At 42.7% G+C, this 10,465-nt stretch overlaps 1 protein-coding gene across 2 annotated transcripts in view; it reads right to left on the bottom strand.

Moving 5' to 3' along the window:
• The window catches only part of RASA3 (RAS p21 protein activator 3), a 227,283-nt gene that overhangs the window by 195,300 nt on the left and 21,518 nt on the right, over positions 1–10,465 (bottom strand). The window contains exon 1 of one of the 2 annotated variants that reach the window (XM_056555988.1): positions 2,464–2,566. The exons of the other annotated variant lie outside the window; for it this stretch is intronic. The gene's annotated coding sequence lies outside the window, so the exon portion shown is untranslated. Of the gene's footprint in view, positions 1–2,463; positions 2,567–10,465 lie in introns of those variants that run through there. 2 annotated transcript variants of the gene reach the window in all.

Here is a 10,465-nt window from a genome sequence, read left to right on the forward strand (position 1 = left end):
TTCTTCAATTTTGTCGCACAATGAATTTTTTTTCCGTTTCGCCATGGATTTTTGGGTGAAATGACTAATGTTACTGCAAAGTAGAATTGCTGGCGCAAAAAATAAGCCATCATATGGAATTTTATGTGCAAAATTGAAAGTGTTATGATTTTTAGAAGGTGATGAGGAAAAAATGAAAATGCAAAAATGGAAAAACGCTTAAGGTGAAAATAGGCCCTAAGGGGTTAAAAAAAAAAAAAAAAAGTTTTCCACTGGAGTACCCCTTTAAGCAGGGGGATATGTCTGGCACTGCATGATTTGAGTCCCTGTATAGTGTGTTACTGATGGTAGCCTTTGTTACTTTGTTCCCAGCTCTCTGCAGGTCATTCACTAGATCTGGTTCTGGGATTTTTGACACCACGGGTGAGATCTTGTGTGGAGCCCCAGATCAAGGGAGATTATCAGTGGTCTTGTATGTCTTCCATTTTCTAATAATTGCTCCCACAGTTGATCTCTTCACACCAAGCTGCTTGCCTATTACAGATTCAGTCTTCTCAGCCTGGTGCAGGTCTCCAATTTTGTTTCTGGTGTCCTTCGACAGCTCTTTGGTCTTGGCCATAGTGGAGTTTGGAGTGTTATTTGACGTTGTGGACAGGTGTCTTTTATACTGATAAGTTCAAACAGTGCCATTTATACAGGTAACGAGGGGAGGACAGAGGAGACTCTTAAAGAAGTTGTTACAGGTCTGGGAGAGCCAGAAATCTTGCTTGTTTGTAGGTGACCAAATACTTAATTTCCACCATAATTTGCAAATAAATGGTTTAAAAATCAGACAATGTGATTTTATGGATTTAGTTGAGGTATACCTATGATGAAAATTGCAGGCTTCTCTCATCTTTTTAAGTGGAAGAACTTGCACAATTGGCAGCTGACTAACGTAGTATGCACAACGCATTTCATGTCATAGCTTTATTTGTAGATTTCTGCTGCCACAGAGCACTTTTATCTATAGCCGCATGGTTTATCTTCCAGCTCCATTCTGCTACTGTTAATCAGAAAGAAAAACAAGGATGTCATAATAGCGGGGACATTCTTCCTTCTGAAAGACTGTCGATAAATGACCTCACAATCTCAAGTTACACATTTACTTCAGAGACACTTTATGCTACAAAACATTCTCTCATCCAAACCACATGACTGTGTGTGCACTTTTATCTATTGTATTCAAATCTTACACTGTCCTCCTCATAAATAGGAATTAAATAAGTCAAAGGAATCACAAACAACATATGTAGTATCTGTGCCAATGGGAGACACAGGACACATAATCCTAAATAAAAGCAAAGAAAGCGTGAAACGTCTTCTCGTATTACAAACAGCACTGTACGTCTCTCAGCTGTCTCCCCTCTTGATGTGTTCTATATCCCTGAAACCTGACCTGCCCAAGCCCGTAATTATTATTATTTTATTTTTGTTTCTTAACACCTTTCTACCTGACATCATCTCACCTATACAAAAAGGAAAGACAACCTCCCTAAGGGACCATAGGAGAACAAGAAACAGGAAGGAGAGGTAAAGAGCAGCAATGTATGTATATTGCCCTCATGATGGCTCTCAATAAAAAAAAAAGTCCCATAAAACAATGCTGAATATATTTTCTAATCTTACAGTAAAAAGCTACCATATTTTTCGCCGTATAAGACGCACTTTTTCTTCCCTAAAACTGGAGGGGCAAAAGTTCTTATACGGTCTTATACGGAGAATACACACCTATCAGGTCGTCCCTGCGGCCATCAACGGCGGGGACCCGCGGCTAATACAGGACATCACCGATCGCGGTGATGCCCTGTATTAACCCTTCAGACGCAGCGATCAAAGCTGACCGCCGCGTCTGAAGCGAAATTGACACAAACCCGGCTGCTCCGGGAGGGACCTTACCTTGCCTCCTCGGTGTCTGCTCCGTGCCAGGATCCCCTGCATGGCTGGCGCTCTGCATTGGCGTCATCACGTTGTCGCGCACGCCGCCCTGTCATCCAATAGGAGCGGCGTGCGTATCGGTGAATGCGAGTGAGCGCGAGGATACCGTGCAGCAGAGACATGTCAGAGCGACTGGGACACCCCGAGGAAACCGCGACAGCGATGGAGGGCGACATCCAGGGCAGCGGTGACGAGCGGAGACGGTCCGGAGTATTACCTCCTATACCAGTGGTCTTCAACCTGCGGACCTCCAGATGTTGCAAAACTACAACTCCTGGCATGCTGGGAGTTGTAGTTTAGCAACATCTGGAGGTCTGCTGGTTGAAGATCACTGTGACCTATACTTTACATTGTATTCTAGATTTTGCTCATTTTAAATTGGGTGCGTCTTATATGCCGGAGCGTCCTATAGGGCAAAAAATACGGTAATTCTGCCATAAACTTCACCTATAGTACAGTTAGCTTACAATGTAAAGGAACAGAGAATAAAAGGTCAAATATACCAACCAATATACCACAGTCTTTTTTGGACTATTATGCAAGGAATAAACACAAACAAACAATCAAGCAACACACATCCTATCCGTCATGAGTGAATTCATATAGGGGGGAGATTTATCAAAACCCGTGTAGTGGAAGAGTGGTGAAGTTGCCCATAGCAACCAATCCGATCGCTTCTTTCATAGGCCTCTTTAAAAATGAAAGAAGCGAGCTGATTGGTTGCTATGGGCAACTACACCACTCTTCCTCTGCACAGGTTTTGATAAATCTTCCCCATAGACAGAGGATGCCACCCTTCTCATGGTTCCTTGTCTAGGTATATAAAAAAAACACAAGGTCTCTGTTTATAAATAAATATTACACCTATATCATTTACCACATATGTTCATAAATATTGGCAATAAATAGGTTCCCTTCCTATTCCTGCAATTCAATGGTTTAACTCATTAGTCTATTTCAGAACAAAAAGACAAGAAATATCTTAAACAAAACATATGTATGAGACCCAGAGGCAGATGCTCATCCTTAACATGCCTTGTCATGACACTAAGAAGAATAGAACCATGAAGCCTGGGGCAGGAGAGCACTGCCAAACTGACTGATCTCCAGTTAAGATCTCACATACATTCAGGGATTTCCAAATTCTCAGCTGCACTCGATATTTTAATCTCTATTTGCCGAAGTTCCAAATCCATATCACAGAATGAGACCAGATAAAAAGAAACTTCACTCTTAAATGTAAAAAAATAAATAAATAAATGTAAAAGGAGGAGCAATTGTCAATATTGTCTTATTGTACCATAACCTTAAAAATGTCAAGCGAATAAAGAAAATGGGGCATAACTGCAAACCTCATAAGATATAAAAAATAAAACAACACTTAACCTCATAAACCTTTGACCTAGAACTGGTTCACATTGAGTTGTGACAAATATTTGACATTACTATCCGAAGAAGCAAACATGTTTTTATGATACTAGTGGACATTACTGGTAGGGCTGGGCGGTATACCGGTTCATACCGAATACCGAAATTTTAGTGCTGCATGGGAATGAATTATCAGCCCAGCGCTGCGCTGTCCCCATCGGGGAACTAATCATATGTGACACGCGAGCGCTGTTCTGCCCCCCCAATTAATTATCAGCCCAGCGCTACTACTCACATATGTCACCAGCAAGCGCTGCCCTCCTCGTCCTCCTGTTTGTTGCGGCCGCTGACACTCTATACCAGTGATCTTCAACCTCCAGATGTTGCAAAACTACAACTCCCAGCATGCCCGGACAGCTGTTGGCTGTCCGGGCATGCTGGGAGTTGTAGTTTCGCAACATCTGGAGGTCCACAGATTGCAATTCACTGCTCTATACTGTATCCCTATGCCCGGGCTGCAAAAGGTAAACAAAATAAACTTTAACTCACCTTCCCCGTCGGTCCGGACCAGCTTCCTAGGGAATGGAACGTCGGAAAGCCGTCAGCCTATCACTGGGCACAGCGATGTTCCGCCTCGGCCGGTGATAGCCTGAGCCCACTGTCATGTAAGAAGCCGGCTTCTTACATGACAATGGGCTCAGCCTATCACTGGCCGAGGCGGAACATCACTGCGGCCGGTGATAGGCTGACGGCTGCCGACGTTCACATCCCCAGCGTAAGGCAGACGTTGGAACATGTGTTAGTTTATTTTGTTTATCTTTTGCAGCCCGGGCATAGGGATACAGCATAGGGATACCGCACAGTATAGAGAGTGTCAGCGCCGGCGGCCGCAACAAACAGGAGGACCAGGAGGCAGCACTTGCGGGTCACGTGAGTAGTACCCCGATGGGGACAGCACAGTGCTGGGCTAATAATTAAAGGGGTACTCCGGTGAAAACTTTTTTTCTTTTAAATCAACTGGTGCCAGAAAGTTAAACATATTTGTAAATTACTTCTATTAAAAAATCTTAATCCTTCCAGTACTTATTAGCTGCTGAATGCTACAGAGGAAATTCCTTTCTTTTTGGAACACTGATGACATCACGAGCACAGTGCTCTATGCTGACATCTCTGTCCATTTTAGCAACCGTGCATAGCAGATGTATGCTAAGGGCAGCATGGTGGCTTAGTGGTTATCACTGCTGCCTTGCAGTGCTGGGGCCTTGGGTTCAAATCCCACTAAGGACAACAATAGATAAATAAAGACTTATTATTATAATAATGTCAGCAGAGAGCACTGTGCTCGTGATGTCATCAGAGAGCATTCCAAAAAGAAAAGAATTTCCTCAGTAGTATTCAGCAGCTAATAAGTACAGGAAGGATTAATATTTTTTAATAGAAGTAATTTACAAATCTGTTTAACTTTCCGGAGCCAGTTGAGTACCCCTTTAATTTTGGGGGAGGGGGGAATTACCGTTATATACCGTGGAACCGCCATAAGTTACAAAAATAACCCGATACACATATTTGGTCATACCGCCCAGCCCTAATTACTGGTCTAAAATAAAAAGAAAAGAGAAAAAAAAAGCCAATTTGCAGATTTACGCAGCATTACAGGAAAAGAAATGAGCTGCCTAGATCAAGTAAACTCTCCATCGCTGGAGGCTGAACAGGTGAATGAACGTGTCCTGATGAGAAGCAGGAACATATACTGGATAGGATTTCTAAGAGCGAAGCTGAGGCTGGATCTTGTTGGCAAATGAACCTCATCATTTTCTAAAGTTACAGCACTTTAGCAAGTGATAAAATGTCCAAAAAGTCATTTTGTTTTAGAGAAGGGGGAGAATGCAGATGTCCTTGCCAGTGAAGCAGAATAGAAAAAAAAAAAAAAAAGTTCTCTCTTAACCTTTCAATATACACACTTGCTACTTTATCATTGTTCAAAGTTAGAGTCAGAGTGAAAGGCAAAAATTACATAAACTATCATTGCAAGACTAAAATGCATGCTTCTACAAACATTAAAAAAAAAATCATAAAACAAAAGTAGTAAATATGGAAACACAGCTAGTAGTCCTCTTCTGACAAATTCTAGTCGACAACTATTATGACTGCCATTCTATTGGGCCAGCTTAGGCTGCATTCACATCACATTAGGGCATAGAGCAATACACCTATGACCGGAGCTATAGACTCCAGTTGGCCCATTTTCCCACTGTATCTGAACCTGACTGAAAACCATGGTCTGCTGAGTTTTTCAGTCCCATTCAGAAACTGGAAAAATGAACCGACAAAACGGTGGGAAAATAATCCCACAGGAGTCACTAGCCGACTCCGATCTTCTCATTCAAATAAATGGGCTACTGAACGGGTCTGGCTGGGAATCGACAGGAGGCGGTTTTAAAACACCCCTGCCGGATCCAACTGCTGTATGGCCCAATCGTGGTGTGAGTGCAGCCTTAAAGCTCCGTTTCTGAATAAAAATATCTAAAAATCTTTATTCTCCATAAATGTAAAAGATCTATAGATGCAATGCACTATATAACCCACAACAAGAAAGTAAATCAAGTTTTAGGTTGAGCTAACAGATTTGAGGTCACATGGTGACTCCTTGAAGAAGGTCATTGATAGCAAAACGCTTTCCTATAGGCAATTGGTCTAATAGCATTGCCCCTCCTCCAGAACTATATACAGCACACTGTTATCTGCACCTGAAATTAATATTGATTTCTTCACGTACAAATTGGCAAATGCATTCATCATAGCACTAAAAAGAGGCCGGCTAATGAACCAGAAAGGATGACCAATTTAACTAGACACTTATAGCTCTGCGCAACCATTCTTAAAGTGGAAGATCATTTCCATTAAAGAGCTCTACTAATAAAAGTCAGATAAGTCACCTTGTAAGTAAAGTGTTGTGTACTCTCCGTAACAAGAGGACTATTCCTCCCATGGCTTGTAAAGACACTAAGAGATTAAACTTTGGTCAAAGGATCGATAGCTCAACAATTAAAATAAAGTGTATTAAGAACTCCCTTTCCTCTAATGAAGAGAGTGCTTGAATTCTTCAGAAGTTGGCTACAAATTTTACCTTACGCAGCAGAGCCATGTGCAAAAGGCAGGTATATACAGTGGGGATCAAAAGTTTGGGCACCCAAGGTAAAAATTTGTATTAATGTGCATAAAGAAGCCAAGGAAAGATGGAAAAATCTCCAAAAGGCATCAAATTACAGATTGGACATTCTTATAACATGTCAACAAAAGTTAGATTTTATTTCCATCATTTACACTTTCAAAATAACAGAAAACAAAAAAATGGCACCTGCAAAAGTTTGGGCACCCTGCAGAATTTATAGCATGCCCTTTGCAAAGCTGAGACCTGCCAGTGTCATGGATTGTTCTCAATCATCATCTGGGAAGACCAGGTGATGTCAAGCTCAAAGGTTTTAAAAGCCCGGACTCATCTGACCTTGCCCCAACAATCAGCACCATGGGTTCTTCTAAGCAGTTGTCTAGAAATTTGAAACTGAAGATAGTTGACGCTCACAAAGCTGGAGAAGGCTAGGACAGAGTGTAGGTGGGTCCGTAATACTGAGAGTGACACTCTGTGTTGCTATCTATATGGTGCTGTATTACAAGGCTTTGGGAGGGGGGGGGACATAATGGTACTCTATTGAGGTGTTGCACAAATTGGAGATTTATCAGTATGCATTAAGCAGATTAGAACACTTTTCAGTTTTTTTTCTACAGGCTTTAACTCAATTTGATCCTCACATACGTATTTTTGGTTTTACATGACCCATTTCTTTACATTAAAGAACACAACAATTTTAAATAACTTTGGAAGAGTTGGACCAGTTCTTTTTAAATAATGTTTTGTTTTATCAGTTCAAGTAAATTTTCAACCTTTTATATTTCCCTTCAGTACATTGATTTGTAGAGAACTCAAGTTAACCGTTTCTATTCAGTGATGTCAGCTGAAAAAATAAAGGTCATCACAGTGACAGAACAAAGACTCCCCAAAGTACTTCAAATGTACTCTATCACAGAGTAAATGGAGTAGGGTACGTTTTCTAAGATTACACCGCATTGCACGACATGGCTTGCTTAGTGAGTATGAGTCCTGCCACATTAACAATTATGTGCTGTATATGTGGTAGGCCAAGTCTTTGGAGCTATGAGAATAACCTAATCCCAAAACACTAGAAGAGCAGGCGATAAATTTGGCTAGACTGATACTGAGATAGAGGGACGGAAGTTACACTGAACGAGACAAAGAATGAATGAGAAGTGGAGATTAGGTGAGAAACAGTTGGGGCAGGAAACGTAGTTTTCATCATATCGCTGAAAATCCTTTTTTGTTTACGCTTAGAGATGAGTGAATTTACAGTAAATTCGATTCGTCACGAACTTCTCGGCTGAGCAGTTGATGACTTATCCTGCATAAATTAGTTCAGCTTTCAGGTGCTCCGGTGGGCTGGAAAAGGCGGATACAGTCCTAGGAAAGAGTCTCCAGCCCTGAAAGCACCTGAAAGCTGAACTCATTTATGCAGGATAAGTCATCAACTGCCGAGCCGAGAAGTTCGTGAAGAATCGAATTTACTGTAAATTCGCTCATCTCTAATGACCAATACACTGCCAATGTTCTGTCAAACGCTTCTAATTCCCATAAATCTACATAAATGGAAATAAGCATGCAAAAACATTATCCATGACAGTTGCTGACACAAGTAGAGCATTGCTTGCACTGTTACATAGAATACTGTTTATTGTCTTACATTATGATTACCAGAGCATTGCAGGCCGTGGTATGTATAGGGAAACTGCTCCAGAAATTAATTCATTTTTCTTTTGTTCTGCCAAACTCTTTGAAAGTTATTAGACATTTATGTCACATTTTTTTAAGGTCGCCAACCTGTACAGTCAATGTACCCCTCTTTAGCGGATTTGCAAAAACATAAAGCTGAACATGGGCCAAAGTTAACCTTCTCTGGCTCTATAGATATACTGTACTGTAAAATATACTTCCCCACTGGTGTGGTTTATACTGTGAACCATACATGAGTTACAAGATCTCCATGTGCCAAGAAAAATGTAAGCTGCTAGTAAAAGTGCCTGGATTTGATATATTTAGAAACATAAGCTTTCTTGCTGGGTCCCAAGCTTAGCTAACAGGGATTTTCTTGTCATTTCCTGTCTTCATTCTCTTTTTCTCAGAAAAATAACAAATGACTCAAGGAAGGACCCCATGGGAAGCTTCCTGAAAGATCTTTAAAGAGGAAGTTGAGCATTGTCTATGGCACCCCTGTAATGATGTGTTTGTTATATAGGTTGGTCTCCACTGTCATGATTCACTGCTGCACATCCCTTTCTGAGCCTATAATGTAGCCAGTGAGGCTGGAATAAATGAGAGCATTTGCAGTATATTTCTAGTACCTCCACCTTTCCTAATCGTATGATACAGACACACAAGACATATAAAAAATATTACTGTATATACTCGAGTATAAGCCGACCCGAATATAAGCCGAGGCCCCTAATTTCACCCCAAAAACCCAGGAAAAGTTATTGACTCGACTATAAGCCTAGGGTGGGAAATACATCATCCCCCCATGTAATCATCCAGACCCCAGTCATCATCCCCCCCCCCTTCATCATCACCGCCTGTCAATCCCTTCATCAGTGGTCTTCAACCTGCGGACCTCCAGATGTTGCAAAACTACAACTCCCAGCATGCCCGGACAGCCATCGTCTGTCTGGGCATGCTGGGTGTTGTAGTTTTGAAACCTCTGGAGGTCCGCAGGTTGAAGCCCACTGCAGCCTTCGTCATCATCCATCCAGCCACACCCCCCCCCCCCCCTTTTGTTTTGTACTCACATCCCCTCGGCGGGAAGTTAGGGTGAGCTGGTCTGGGCCATCTATGCTGCAGGGACAGTCCGGTGGGGATGGTTAGTCATTGCAGGCTGTCCATTTTCAACAGGGGGGGGGCCCTCTTGTCCGTGCTTCGGGCCTGCCCCGGACTAGTGACGTTGCCTTGACGATGACGCACTGGGACATTCATGCACAACGTCCCTGTGCGTCGTCGTCAAGGCAACGTCACTAGTCCGGGGACGGGCCCGGAGCGGAGAAGAGGGCCCCCCGGTGAAAATGGACAGCCCGCAACGACTAAACATCCCCACCAGACGGTCCCTGCAGCATAGATGGCCCGGACCAGGTCACCCTAACTTCCCGCCGAGGGGAGGTGAGTACAAAACAAAGGGGGGGGGGGTGTGGCTGGGATGGATGACGACGAAGGCCGCAGTGGTCTTCAACCTGCGGACCTCCAGAGGTTTCAAAACTACAACACCCAGCATGCCCGGACAGCCGATGGCTGTCCGGGCATGCTGGGAGTTGTAGTTTTGCAACATCTGGAGGTCTGCAGGTTGAAGACCACTGAGAAGGGATTGACAGGCGGAGAGTTCACTCGAGTATAAGCCGAGGGGGGTGTCTCGTGCTGAAAAACTCGGCTTATACTCGAGTATATACGGTATACTATTTGAAGTGGCTGTACACTGGGATTTCAGGTCACACTAGAATGTTCTACAGAAGGGTATATAAAGACATTAACCTCCACTCCCTTTTCATTTTGCAGCCTTGGTTCCCAGACATGATTACAGTATGCTATATTAGTACAACAAGAGCGCGGTATAGCTTGAGCTCTATTATAAAATGCCTCAACTTCTTTTTATGGAAAGAAACAGCAGTAATTTAATCATTACTTAAATACTTGTCTGGCCTTGTAAAATTATAAATAAAATGTATATTCAGAAATCTTTCTTGCTCTCCATTACACCCAGCCACTCCCTCAACCCCACTGTCATTTTGTCCATGTGACATGTCATGTGGCGATGTCCTCCATTTACAGCCGTCAAATCCCTATGGGCTGAAAGATCACTCAGACTTCTATGGAAGTACACAGACATATGTTACATGGACAAAGCGACAGAAGTCAAAGAGAGCTGGACGCAAAGGAAGGAGGGGCTCATGCACATGGCAGGGCCACTTCTATGGTAAGACATGGTGCATATACTGCCTTGAAGAAAGAAAACGAAATGATCCAGCACTT

The sequence above is a fragment of the Hyla sarda genome, chromosome 2 (assembly GCF_029499605.1).
Source record: "Hyla sarda isolate aHylSar1 chromosome 2, aHylSar1.hap1, whole genome shotgun sequence".
Taxonomy (NCBI): Eukaryota; Metazoa; Chordata; class Amphibia; order Anura; family Hylidae; genus Hyla; species Hyla sarda.